This window comes from Hylaeus volcanicus, chromosome 5, assembly GCF_026283585.1.
Source record: "Hylaeus volcanicus isolate JK05 chromosome 5, UHH_iyHylVolc1.0_haploid, whole genome shotgun sequence".
NCBI classification, from domain to species: domain Eukaryota; kingdom Metazoa; phylum Arthropoda; class Insecta; order Hymenoptera; family Colletidae; genus Hylaeus; species Hylaeus volcanicus.
In genome coordinates, this window is record NC_071980.1 from 11,254,143 (window position 1) to 11,269,002 (window position 14,860).

A 14,860-nucleotide genomic window follows, 5' to 3' on the forward strand; every position below is an offset into this window, starting at 1 on the left:
CGCAATTTCGAGGCCCCACAATTTTGAGGCTCTCACAATTGGAAGGCTCCCAAAAGTTCGAGGTCTCCACGATCTCAAGGCTCTCATAATTTTAAGCCTCCCACAGTTTTGAGGTTCTCGCAATTTTGAGACTCCCACAATTTCGAGGCCCCACAATTGCCAGGCTCTCAATTTTACCCTCTCACAATTTTGAGACCCTCGCAATTTTCGGCCTCTCTCAATTTTGAAGCTCTCTCAATTTCTATGCTCTCCCAATTTCAAGGTTCTCACACAATTTTAAGACCCTCACAATTTCAAGGCTCTCGCAATTTCAAGGTTCTCACAATTTTAAGATTCCCACAATTTCAAGGCTCAAGTCAATAGCCTCACTGGTCCCTCTAGTCAACATAAAGCCTCCCATTGGCCCATTGGTCCAAGTGGAATTCTCCACTTGGAGAATTCATGAAATTATGGGCTGGTTCTTCGACACTTGCCAACTATTTACCAGAACACTCACCAGGGGAAACGTCCTAGTTGGACGCAATTCGAGACTCTCACAATTTCGAGGTCCAATATTAATGCCCTCACTGGCCTCCCTACTCAAAATAAGAATCTCCTCATGAAGATCTAGAAGGAAATTCGCGTAATTGTGAGCTGGTTCTTCAACACTTGCCAACTATTTACCACTCACCAAAGGAAACATCCTAGTACCGGGTCCCATTCGAGGCTCTCACAATTTCAAGGCCCCCAGAAATTCAAGGTCCAAAGTTAATGCCCTCGCTGGCCTCCCTCCCCCTAGTAAAAATAAGGCTTCCCCCCCTTGGAGATTCAGAAGGGATAGGAAAGTTCCTCGAAAGGGTCCTGTTTGGAAAGGACGAGGCTCGCATCTCGGACTGGAAAAAAATTCATCGACTGTAGCCTCCCGAGGAGGAGAGCGATCGTCCGTAGAGCGCCGAGCGGGTAACCGGAACGGAACGGAGCCGAGCGTTCGCGAGTGGTTACTGACCTCTAGCATCGACCACTCTTACGCTTGCACTACTTAGCTAGCTCGTCGTTACCGTGCTGCGTGCCACCGCAACCGCGATCACGCTAAATCGCCACTTTTCTCGGGCGTATCTTCGACGTTACGGCGTTACCTTTACCTTCACCTTGCGCTGCTGCGTCTCTACGTCAGTGTCCGCTCAAACGTGAGAAGGCGGAAGGCCCGGTGGCGCCGTCTCGCGGGCCCCACCGGAAGCCCGTTTCGCGATCTGTGTCATAGACTCGCGTCGAGGGAATTCTCGTTTCCTCTCGTCCGTTGTTTCGCGAAACGCTTTTCATCGTTTTTGCCGGTGCCCCCTCCGTAGAAAGTTATGCCGTTTCTTGCCGGGGCCGCGCCATTTTCAAAGTTCAACGCTCGTTTCCCGTTACCCTCGCCTACCAAGTGTCACACGTCGACCTTTATTTTGCAACTTCGATTCGCGAACTCGTGTTCGGTTGTAATCGTAATTCGGCCAGCTAACAACGAGCGGGTGTTTTCGTTCAAAATTGGCGCGTTAGATAGCTTCCTGTTTGAAAGAAAATTTTTCTAGGGCCTTTTTTTAACCTCTTCAGGTACGATTTCTTGTTTGGTATTATCAAATTTTTGTTCTTTTTATTATCGACAGTAATTATAATTATGAAAAACTAAACGTTCACGTACGTGGCCGAAGGTTTGAAGAGGTTAACACGTTGGTTGCCTAGAGATTATTAGAAATCAGATAATTTAACATTGGTCGTGTTAATTAATTTTATAACGCCACCGAATTCACGAATTCGATCCAGATTTTATTTTATACTTACCTCACCCTCGGAATTAATATTTTTAGTTGCTTAAAAAAAGAGCCCAGTCGTCTATTTCTAGGGCGACCAACTGCGTTAAACTACATTCATTCATTGTTAACATTGGTCCCGTTAATTAATTCTTTAACGCCACCGAATTCACGAATTCAATCCACATTTATTTTTATTCCTGCCTCACCCTCGAAATTAATATTTTTAAACTACAATTTGTAGATTCCAAGGCTCAACAGAGTCGACTAACCCTAAAACCCTCCACAAAATTTTGTATACTCAGACCTAACCCAGCCAAAGTACCTAGATAGCTCTGACAATTGTCAGCATCCAAGAGACAAGCCCTGAAAAGTAAAAGGTCAAAACGCCTGCCAACGGGAATTCAAGGGGTCGGTTCAGCGGGTCGTAGCACGGCTTTCGAACGTCGGCGGCTGAAATTAAAATCACGTTCGCGGAATCGCTTCGAAGAACCGTCGATTTTCCCCCCCGTGGCTACTCCCGATTCGGAGGAGCGCAAAGTATGACACGACCGGCGAGAGATGTCCGTCGGCGGGTTCGTTAACCTCTGAAAAATACTCTCTTGCGTCTCGGTTGCGTGCTCGGTGCACCGGGATGCGCTAGTTTACTTCTTTCCGGGATGGTGGAGGTGGTTTTGTCTCGGCGGACCCGCCGTGCCACCGTCTGCTGGCGGTCTTCACCGGTACTTCGCATTAGAAACTTCACCTACATCGGTGATAGAGCAGCCTCTCGCGAGAAATCTCGTTTCGCTCTTAGCGCGACCCCTCGACGAAATTACCGTCGCTATCGTTCGTCACCGCGGTAATTAATGGCCATTTACCAGCGCATTTTAGCACAGAGCGTATGTACAGCGATTTTAGAGTTTAATTCTGATGGTAGGAGATCGATTTTGCCATTTATATTGGAGGGTTGCTTTCTTAATTTGTGCCGGAAATCGAACTTAATGTTCGTGGTAGAGTTCAGGTTTGAAATTCGAATCGAAGTTCAGTTTTTGAATTGAAGCACATGGATACTTGGTCGAGTACTTGGATACCTGTAGAATATTCGATTATTTATTCAGAGTATTCAGTGATATCATCCAGTACTTAGCTCCTGTATATTCAATGCTATGATCCAATACTTCCTTACTCGTGTATTCAATGCTTTGCTCCAATACTCACCCACTCGTATACTCAATTCTATGATCCGATACTCAGCTACTCATGTATTCAATGCTATGATCCAATACTCGCCTCCTCGCGTATTCGATGCTATAACTCCATACTCACCTACTCATCTATTCAATGCTCACTTACTCGGTGCCAATTCTTTCCATTCAAGTACCTAAAAATATTCGAATACACACTCGAAATATCCATCCAATTACCAAAGAATTCTTAGGAAACATTTGAAAAAATAGTTTCAATGATCCTCGGCCGTGGTAAGTGGCATCATTGCGCTGTCACACGACTATCACCATAATTGGGGGTCTCATTGTGGAATATCTACTTGTGCTTACATTCCCTACAAGGCAAACTTGCATCAGGAAAACAATCTCCAATCGGAACGTTCTCTACACCTCGCATCTTATTATTAATACAATTTCAGTAAAATGAATTCATTTACATCGAGTTCAGTTAACGAGTTTTCGTGAACTTAACATCTTAGATTCGCGTCGCTGTGTAGGTTTTAGAAAATGGACGTTTCAGCTACGATCCAGAGCGACGCTCGTCGCGGAATGACAGTCGGTTTTGTTTCCCGGAATTTCTCGACGATTCGCGTATCGAGATGAAGGATGAAGCACGGCGAAAGAAAGTATTCCTCTTGATTCCGAGGCGTTAGGTGGAAAACCTACTTCACCTACATCGGGGAGACGCGTCTCGTTTCCCCGAGACGAGTAATTACGGTCGCAGCGATGTTCTCGAACGCGATAAGAACGGGCGGTGATTAGCGGGGACAACGCCGAGATTCGCGACTGACGTGAGCGTGTTACGCTGACGAAAATTGCGCCATTCGTGGCCCCTTGGAAAATAATTCAGGAATTACTCTATTAGGTTTCTTATATAAAATTAAATTTTCAAACGAGTTAAGTTTTTAGTGAACAGTTTCTTCTTATTTTTATTCATCCATGTATAAAATCTCTTTGTTAAATAATGTAGAATAAGTACATGAGAGATTGTTTAATGAAAAGATTTTATACAATGTATAATATAGAGATTTACGTCATCGTACGGTATACAATGGAGAGATTTTATACATCATTATTATAGAGGATATAATTAAAAGATTCGCGTTAATATTATACAATGTATCGTAAAGATACTTCTATCGTGGTTCTTGGAACCCAGAGCTGCTTTAAAAATTCTGTTTCGTTCCCGCGGCAACAAGGTCCATCAACCCACCGAGGTCCTTGAACGTTCTGTAGACGGCTCTATCCTTGAAGCATTCTTGCGCCTAGCTATTCGACAATTTCGTCACCGTGTCCACGGCGGAAGGTCTGCCTAGCGTGACCTTCGCCGGTGAATAGTCGCGGGACAATTCATAGAAGCTTCGCAAGACATCGCCTCTTTCGCAATTAGGCTCATTTCGGCAAGAGCTCCTCGCAAATCTCAATTTAAATCGAAATAATCAGTAGAAATTATAAGTAGAAGGTGCTTCTGTGTTTATTTCTTTTATCGGGGGGGGGGGGGGGTCCCAATGGGCCCAAAGAAACACAGAAAACTAGGACTCCGATCAAACCTAATAAAAATTCTCAAGACTCAAAAATGCAGTCTTTAAAAAATAGTTTCTTCTACACACATTTACTCCAGGGGCCATCTGAGTCCCACACTCTATGGGCCCAAACAGACACAGAAAACTAGGACTCTGATCAAACCTAATGCAAATTCTGAAGACTCAAAAATAGGGTCTTTAAAAAATAGCTTTTCTACACAGATTTACTCCTGAGGCCCATCTGAGTCCCCTACTCTATGGGCCCAAAGAGACACAGGAAAATAGAACTCCAATCAAACCTAATAAAAATTCTCAAGACTCAAAAATGCAGTCTTTAAAAAATAGTTTCTTCTACACACATTTACTCCAGGGGCCATCTGAGTCCCACACTCTATGGGGCCAAAGAGCCTCAAATTTCGCTGAACCACATCGTAAAATCTCTCTCCGATCGCCCTAAACATCCAGAACGAGGAAGGATTCCGCGGCCAGTTGGGCCCACGGTCCCGACACCCCCACCCGACCAGAACAAGTCGTCGTCCCGCTGGAAGACTAAGTCCCTGGCTGGTTCTCGAGGCTCGAAGGGCGTCTCGAATGGAGCAGGAGGTCGGGGAGCGGGTAGCGTTACTCCTGGCGGCCAGTTCGTTTTCGTTTGGGACCAGAAATTCGAGCGGTACGTCCCTGACGGTCTTAACGTCTGGCTAGGCTAGGCACGGGAGTACTGTTAGCTTTGGGCCCCGAGTCGGCCGTCCTGAAAGGAGAAACGAAGGAGACGGAGCAAAGGGAAGAAGAAGGAGGACCGTACCGGGAAGAAAGGGAGGAGGCGTCGGTGGAGGTGGGACGCGGAGGGGTGGAGGGGATTTGTGGGACCGTGTGGAATCCTACGGCGAGCCATAATGTAACAACGAGTAGGAAACATCGAGGTTCGTCCTCGCTCGCCTGGAGCGACGGACGCCGCCGACCCGCTCGCTCGGCTCGCTCGCCTCGAGACCGCTCAGAAGTGAAGTGGCACACAATGCGTAAGAGTATTTTCAGGGGTCGACGACCGCTCTGCTTTCTCGAGGCTGTCCCTAGTGATGGCTTCGACCGCGAACCGAACGGTATCGACGATTCTCGCGGTTTGACCGCGACGCACGCGTGGAATTTCGGCGGATGCGTCCTCGCCCGAGCAACGGGATTTTTTGCAACCGGGATCGATCCCTAATTTAACGCGACTGCTTTTTCGATATTTCGTTTCGCGATGTCTGCACGAGAAAGGTGCAAGGCAAATGGCAAGTTGATCTGAAACGAGTGTCTTCTTTAGGATTTTATTTAGAGAGAGGGGATGCAGGTTTCGACTTTTCGTTATGTAGTGTGTTTCTATGGACAGCGAAGAGTAGATCAAAATTTTTGTGTAGGAGTATGGAGATAGATGTGTCCCCTGGGATTTAATTTGAAAGAAAGGGGGTGCAAGTTTCGACTTTTCCTTGTGCAGTGTGTTTGCATGGACCTTGGAGAGTAGGACAAAATTTTTGTGTAGAAGTATGGAGATAGATGTCTCCCCTGGGATTTAATTTGAAAGGATGGGGTGCAGGTTTCGACTTTTCATTATGTAGTGTGTTTCTATAGACAGCGGAGAGTAGATCAAAATTTTTGTGTTGGAGTATGGAGATAAATGTCTCCCCTGAGATTTAATTTGAAAGGATGGGGTGCAGGTTTCGACTTTTCATTATGTAGTGTGTTTTTATGGACAGCGAAGAGTAGATCAAAATTTTTGTGTAGGAGTATGGAGATAGATGTCTCCCCTGGGATTTAATTTGAAAGAAGGGGGTGCAAGTTTCGACTTTTCATTATGTAGTGTGTTTCTATGGACAGCGGAGAGTAGATCAAAATTTTTTGTGTAGGAGTATAGAGATAGATGTCTCCCCTGAGTTTATTCATTTACTCATTTATTTAAGGTGCGAGCAAACTCAGCTGCTCGTAGCATCACAAGGTTGTACAAAATTGGCTTACATTAAGTCGTATAAACAAAATATGAGGCGGACCCTTTCACAACTCTTATGCTTATGACTATGGAATACATTACAATAGCTTGAAAGTACGGTAACTTAATTTAATTTTAGGAAGAGTATGGAGTCTCTGTATGTATCACTTATTTCTTATTGTCACCATCACAATTACTTAATGTTAACATCACTTTTCTATTACTTCAGATTTTATTGCCTAAATGGTCGTCGGAGGTGCATTCCGTTTATAAAATAAAAGTCTTACTATCTACTGATGGGTTTTGACCATTACCTAATTGTTTTTCTTAAGGAAAAAAAAGGATAAATACAAAATTAACTCTTTATTATAAATTCCTCAGCAGGAGATTTCTCTGTGAATAACAATTTAAATGTAACTTAGATATAGCACATCTACGTTTAGGCCAGTCTATCTGTGGTTATAACGTCACCCGTATATCACCGACGTTTCTTACACTTCCCTGAGTTAATCTGAAACGAGTGTCTTCTTCCTTATTGCTATATGAACATTGGTATTCAAATACTGATATTTGAGGGACGCTATTGGAATACTGATACTCGAATTGTGACACTAAAATATTGTTATCTGAGTGGTAATATTGGAATATTAGTATTAAATACTGGTACTCTAAACTTGCCTATCCCTTCTAGGGTACTCAAATATTGATATTTTGACCAATGGCATTCGAATACTGATACTTTAACATTGATATTTGTGCAGTGGTATTGGAATACTGGTACTCAAGAATTGGTACTCAACACTGTTACTCGAATTGTGATACTCAAATATTGCTATATGAACATTGGTATTCGAATACTGATATTTTAATATTGATATTTGAGTGACGCTCAAAACAATTTTTGAGGGGGGGGGGGGGGGGGCCGACAAAAAACGGAGGAAAGGTCCGTTCTATTCCTCTGTCGAGGATGACTTTCGCGGAGGAGTTCAACGCTCGAGGTTAAAGACCCGACCCTGAAGCCTCCAACCTGTCGAATTCGTGGCCGTGCCCAGATCGTGACTAAGCCACCGTTTATCTTGTATCGGGGATCGGTTTATTGTCGTGCTATTTCGTAACCGAACCGCGATAGGGGAGACCGTACTCCTCCGCGTCCTGTCGCGCTCTGTCCGCAGGAAACGCCGCGTACGTGACGCAACATCTAAATCGACGGCATTGCCCGGCGAATAAAGCACTTTTAACGCCTTTGTGAACCGTCGGCTGTTATAACGGAAACACCGTGACCCACAAGGGTATCCTGGTCGCGTGCGATACGCGATGTTCGCGACGATTCGGCGAAAAGGGAGGAAGGATAACCGCGAGGACTCGACGCGATAAAAGGTGGGCGGTGCTCGATACAATTTTATTTATTTATTAATAATAAACGGGTGAACACATTATTCTACAAAAATGAAAAGTTACAAGGTAACTGGTTAAAAGGTAAAAGTTCAATTGTAACTGTTATGTTTCTATCGCGATATAATAACGATATAATAATTTTTATTCGGTTAAAGTTAAATTTTATTCAGTTAGAATACATTTTTGGTCTTAGTGAAATATTACGTAGAATTGTACAGGTAATTAATAGCACGTAAGAAACCAACAGAACAAAAATGACGTAAAATTGCACTCTTCTTTATTTTATTTCGTTGAATAAATTGAACGATATGCATCAGCCCTAATTCCCTTGGCAGTCGATGGAATCGACAGGGGCATCGTTATTTTTCCATATCACGGTCCGTTAATTACCGCTAAAAAAAAACAGCGCTGCGTTAAACAATTAGCGCGGGAATCGTTTATTCGATATTACTTGATGATAAATTCGATGCAAGCTGGACGTTTTCATTTAAATAATCGGCCACGGTAATGCAATCAACGTGCTCGACGAACGAAAATTGGGATTGATTTAATTCGATCCACGTTGGAATCGAGTCGGATTTTAATGAATTTCTATACATATTCGCAAAGGGTATAGCATTCTGGTGGCTTGCTAAAAAGATATTCGAATGTGATAATTCAAGTACGCTGTTCACATATAGATAGTCGTGTGATGGTATTCATAGGTTAATATTCCAATAATAGTATTCGAACACTGGTGCTCGAATTGTGACACTCAAATATTGATATTCGAGCGATGGTGGTAAAATAGTGATGTTTTAATATTGATATTTGAGTAGTGGTTTTGGAATACTGGTACTCAAACAGTGGTACTCGAAATATGACGCTCAAATATTGATATTTGAGCAATGGTATTCGAATACTTTCATTTTACTATTAATATTTGTGTGATGGTGTTTGAATACCGGTACTCAAGCATTGGTATTCGTCTTGTGATACTCAAATACTGACGTTGGATCGATGATACTCGAATAATCACACAGTCAGATACCCCAATATTCGAACATTAAACCATTCCTGTGAGTTGACGACGCCTGTCGACGAACTTTTACTCGTCGTAAAAAGTTCGAGATAATCAACGATAGGATCACAGCTCCGAATCACTGACGGTAGTCATCGTTGGTGATTCAGGGGTTGAGAACGGGAGCGTGTAGGAACAGCGCTGATGATTCCGCTTTGAAAAGGGAATTCTCCCGTGACACATTCGTTTTTATCGAGCTCTCTTCGAGGCGGCTACGAATCTCATCCGAGATTTCCGAGCTTATACGGAAAGTCGGCGACTCGTTTACTGCTCCGCATACGAGGCATTGACCCGCCTTGGCGTTTCGTCGCACCTCGCCAAGCTCTTACGGAATTAAACACTAGCGCGAACGTTTCACGCAGGTGTACCGGTTCATGTACGTAAACAAATCCGCTTCCAACGAGCCCCCGAAACGACGTTGCTCCCGTTGTATCGTCGCAAATTGCATAATAAGGGTTAAAATGAAATATAATTGACAGCGGTTTGGTACAGTAAGCATCTCGTACAATCTCCCGAACGGAGTGTTTTGTTTTGGATTGCTGGAAAAATGAAAATTGTAATCCTTTTCTGTGCATCGATGCAACGCATAGATTTCAGAGAAATAAAGAAGTCGGATTGCAACAGCTTCCAAAACGATAATAGATTCCTAATGAGGGGAGAGAAACGCGAACGTAGGCTGACGTAATCGTCGAATTCGGTTAGGCAGATCGCCGAATTCAACGATCCACGAATGACTTGCGAGAAAGTACCCAAAAGAAATGGAGTTTTTTTCGAGAATTCTGGTCGCGTCTGGAATCCTCGATGGCGTTGAACCCGAGGAATCGGCGTAATAAACGCTGGGGGCGATGAACTTTCAGGGGTGGAAGCAGATTTTTAGTACTTTGAAGCGTAGGATAAACTAAGATTCCATAGATTTTAGGAATTCCTAGGTCCTAAGATTGTTTAGCCTAGGCTCCAGAGTGTTCAAAAAATTGGCTCTACTCTTGGAAGCTTAACGTCATTCTGGAGCCTAGGATAAGAAATCTTAGGACCTAGGTATTCCTAGAACCTAAGAGATCCTAGAATTTACGAATTCTAGAAGCTAGATCCTAGGATCAGTTGTTCTAGGCTCCAAAGCGTTAAAAATCGGCTTCCGCTCTTGGAAGCTCAACGCCATTTTGGAGCCTAGGCTAAACAATCTTAGAACCTAGGAATTTCTAGAACCTAGGGAATCCTTGAATCTAGGAATTCTAGAAGCTAGATCCTACGATCGTTTATCCTAGGCTTTAGAGTGTTAACAATCGGCTTCCACCCTTAAAAGCTCAAAGCCATTTCGAATCCTACCATAAGCAATCTTACGACATAAAGATTCCTAGAACCTAGAGAATCCCAGAATCTAAAAATTCTAGAATCTAAATCCTAGGCTCCAAAATGGCAAAAATCGGCTTCCACCCCTGCAAGTTCAACAACCCCATCTCCTCCCCTCCCCCAGGGTTAAATAAGCCTATTCCTCCGGATCAACCTCAATCGAGGTCAATCAAACCCCAAACGCGATAATTCTCGAGAAAACTCCACTTCCACGATTGCTGCAATTAAATTTTCAACTTCTGGAATCTGGAAATTCCGGGAATGCATAGTCCAAGCCTTGCTTTCTTTGAGCTTTCGGAGGTGTTATCTCCCGGTGGCAGGTGCGTCTAGGATGTTTCGTGCCAGACGGATTCGCCTCGGGAGGATTTGCACGCTCGGCGCCCCGGTGCATTCTCGGCGTTGGTGCGCACGCGCGCGCTCGCGGACTTAGTTGGGAACGAGGAAGACCTAGTTCGAAGGTAGAACGCTTGCAACGGCACTAGGTCACGCATCGGAATTCCTGAACGACGCGAGCGTCGTCTACGTGCGCGGCCGTGTGTACGTCGCGCTGTGTGCATGTGCATGTGCATCGGGCCCCGCACGCGGCACGCATACGCGATCGCGAGAGCCCGACGAATGGACGCCGACTCGACGAGGGGAACTCGTTACCTTCCTGAAAACTCACAGTCATGTCGCTCCGAAACATCCAGACACCGTTTACGCGTTTCAAGAACCCGGGAAATCGAGTTGCTCCGAAATGGAGACTCCAGGAATTAATTGCGAAGGTGGGAGCGGAGGTTACGACTCGTTTCGGTCGTGGGATGATCCCGTGTAGTTCGAAAACTAGAAAAATTATTTTTTCAGTTGTCTAGAGCGTTTTGATATGGGTAGTTTTGCGTTAGATAGCTCAGGTGTCCAAAAATGGCCCCCTGGGAGACTCCGGCGCTGAGCCATTTTTCCTACCGACGTTTGCCTGACCATAAGTAAATTTTTGGATTCTTCAAGGTATACTTGAACGCTACGTAAAAGGACAAATCGAAACTCTCGTTAGTTTCTTCGGGAATAATTCCCGAAGAAAGCTTCTCCGAAGCGAATCGATCGCCTAGCCTCCTAAATCATCGCGTGTTTCGTCACGCGAGAACGGCGTGCGTTTTAGAAAGTTTTTCTTCGATAATGTAATAGGTGGCACGAGTGTTTCCGGAGATTTGCATCCAGGTTTCGAGCGTCGAACGCGGTTAACGATAACGGTCCGCGAGGCAGTCGGGTCCATTCATCTCGAACGTTCTCATAGGGCTTTCACCCTTTTCCCTCCTCCTCGCGCCTCGCGCTGGCGGGAGAACGTCGACGAACGCTACGAGGGCTAACGGTATCGCGGCGTCATTTTGTCCTGATTGCGTTTAGGGAACTTTTCCGCTCGGCGTCAAACGAAAGTAGCGGCACGGGCCGACGAGCGCGCGATGCTTGGAACGGGAGAGTGAATTTCGTCACTCCTGGCCCCCACGACGAAATTTACATCCGAAAGATGTACTGTTAAACGACCGCTCGAAGCGAAGGTGAAACGAGTGGGCCGTTGGGTTCAATGGAACCGAGAGAACGACCATTGATTTTCAAAGACCCCGAAAAAAGAGAGGCGAAGGAAAGTAAATTATATGCTCGTTCGTTTGGTAGAAATAATCGCTCGATTATTTTTTATTTCGATAATTTGTCATAGGCACGGAGTAGGTATCGCGATACTTTATTGTTCGAATCATGGAGTTCGAAGATTATTCGCTCTTCCTCGAACGATCTATTAGGTTGTCCCAAAAGTTTCTTTCGTTTTATTAATAATTAATATATACACAATATCGTATGTTTTATGTTACATTACTGAATTGTGTACGCTTCATTTCGCTTCGTTACTGTTACAGCATCAATGTCTAAGAAATTAGATTGTCTATTTATGTAAACACTGCCACAGCAAATAATTGAATGCAACTCACGAAAGAAACTTTTGGGACAACCTAATACTTAAAGACTCAATCTGCGGACCTTATTATGCTATTGAAGTTCTTTGAGTATTCAGATACTTTTTAGCTTTTTTCAAATTTTCTGGGACTTCGGTAGTCATGAATTTGAATAGTATTCGAATAGTATTCGAAACTAGTACTCGAATACTCATTACTTCAAGTAGTATTCAAATCCGGTACCCCAAAATTCGTGAATTCGAGTAGTATTCAAATCTAGTACTCAAATACTCACTACTTTGAGTAGTATTCAAATCTATTACTCCGATTCTCACGAATTCGAGTACCATTTGAAACCAGCTCTCGAGTAATCATGAATTCGGGTAGTCAAGCGTCCAAACAGTATTTAAACGGTTCAACATTCGAGTAGTATCCGAATTGTAGTAGTCCCCAGTCCCTAGTCGACTCGGTTTCGCGATCGAAGTAGATCGGTGAAAAGCGAATGGACGTTCGTCAAATTTTATAGAGAGGTCGTTGTCCTTGTACAGCGACGGGATCAGGACGTTCATCCCGTTGGCATTGTTACCGCAGCACGCCGCGTCCATCTCCGGTGCAGACGAGAAAAATCCCTCTGCCCACGCTCTCGACACCTCGGAAATCTGTCGCCGTTCGGTGTTCGCGAAGGAGTTACGTGGCTGTTTCAAAAATAAAATCGCGACGGTTACATGATCGCGGATGGAGTGGTCGGTTGTTGATCTCGAGGTATGAATACTTGACACCTCACATCGTTTGAGTCCACTCCAGTACCAAACTACTTCAAACCCACTCGAATACTTGGCTATTCGAACTCTACTCGTCGAAACAATTTTTCGGTGAGACTGAATTTAACATTGCCAACTTACATAAATTATTGGATCGTCCAGGAAGTTCGTGCTAATTTTTAAGAAAAATTCAAAGGCACATTTGAATTTTAATTGAATTACGTAGGTATCACTTTGTTGCCCCTTTTTATAATCGGACCTGTACCACCTATCAGAAATTCAAGAATCCAGAAATCGGGAAGCTCCTTTTCCCAGTAAAAATCACTTCGCAGCATCAAGCTCGACGTTTCACTCAAAACTGCCTCGATGATCCCTTTCCTGGATCCTCGACTGATTCCTCTGGATGACCTAGGTCAAGAGACGAGGAAAAACAAGCAACTTTCCCAGAGGGGGCTGATAAAATCGAGCGCTCGGTTTTCATTTTCAGATGCTGCCGCTGAAACCCGCCTGGCCGGAGTTGGTCCGAGCGGAGCGCGATTAAAAGTGAAGCCTCTTGACCACGTGGCCTGAGGTCATAGTGGCGTAGGCAGACGTTACTCTCTTCGTCTGGTCGGGCAAGGTAGAGGAGCGTCGTGGCGAGGCCTGGTTCGTCGAGGAGCGGTATGGTAAGTGTGTTAACAACGCAACCAGGGTGAACGCCCTCGATAGACCTAGACCCAAAAAGCGCTCGCTCCATGGGCACTGCCACTGGCACTGGGTTAAGGCGAAGTCGTGTGACGCGGTGCAGGCACATAAGTCGTGCACAACACGCACGCACACTACGCCATCGAGCATTACTTTCACGCGTATGCGTTCGTTTCCGCGAGCACCCGACGCTCACCCGGGGTTCGTCGGCCTGACCATCTCGCGGAATGCCACGGAATTGTTCCGACTTGTCACCATTTCCTTCTGCGGCGACCGTCTTCCTCCACTAGGACGCCCGGTAGCTTTTCTTCCGTTTCAGCGATGGGCACGATCCCTTCTTCCTCTCTTGATCGTTGGTATTACTGTTCAGCACTTTCTGAATGGGAGATGGCGTGGGTCTGACTACTCGGATACTCGATATCGAATAGTTCGAATCCTAGTCGAGTATTCAGTATTAGATAGGTAAAATGATTCTCGAATACATTCGGTATTCGACAGTTCGAATGCTACTCGAATACATTGAGTATTGAATAGTTAAAATGCTACTCGAACATATTGAATATTCTACAGTTCGAATACTACTCGAACATATTGATTACTCTACAGTTCGAATACTAGTCAAATACATTGAGTATTCAATAGTTTGAATGCTACTCGAATACATTCAGTATCCAACATTTCGAATTGTATTGAATATTGACCAGTTCGAATAGTATTCCAATATTGCCCACTTTGAATAATATTCTAGTATTGCCCAGTTCGAATAATATTTCAATATCGCCCACTTCGAATAGCATTCCAATATTAACCAGTTCGAATAATATTCTAATATTAACCAGTTCGAATAATATTCTAATATTAACCAGTTCGAATAATATTCTAATATTGCCCAGTTCGACGAGTATTCCAATATTGCCCACTTTGAATAATATTCTAGTATTGCCCAGTTCGAATAATATTCTAATATTGACCAGTTTGAATAGCATTCCAATATTGCCCAGTTCGAATAATATTCTAATATTGACCAGTTTGAATAGCATTCCAATATTGACCAGTTCGACGAGTATTCCAATATTGCCCACTTTGAAGAATATTCTAGTATTGCCCAGTTCGAATAATATTCTAATATTGCCCAGTTCGACGAGTATTCCAATATTGCCCACTTTGAATAATATTCTAGTATTGCCCAGTTCGAATAATATTCTAATATTGACCAATTCGAATAGCATTC

The 14,860-nt window shown here is 44.1% G+C and overlaps 1 protein-coding gene across 3 annotated transcripts in view; it reads left to right on the forward strand.

The window, feature by feature from the left end:
* LOC128877011 (protein FAM76A) overlaps positions 1-14,860 on the forward strand; it is an 88,297-nt gene that overhangs the window by 65,169 nt on the left and 8,268 nt on the right. For 2 of the 3 annotated variants that reach the window (XR_008457177.1, XR_008457179.1), the window contains exon 8: positions 13,433-13,610. The exons of the other annotated variant lie outside the window; for it this stretch is intronic. The gene's annotated coding sequence lies outside the window, so the exon portion shown is untranslated. The remainder of the gene's footprint in view (positions 1-13,432; positions 13,611-14,860) is intronic. 3 annotated transcript variants of the gene reach the window in all.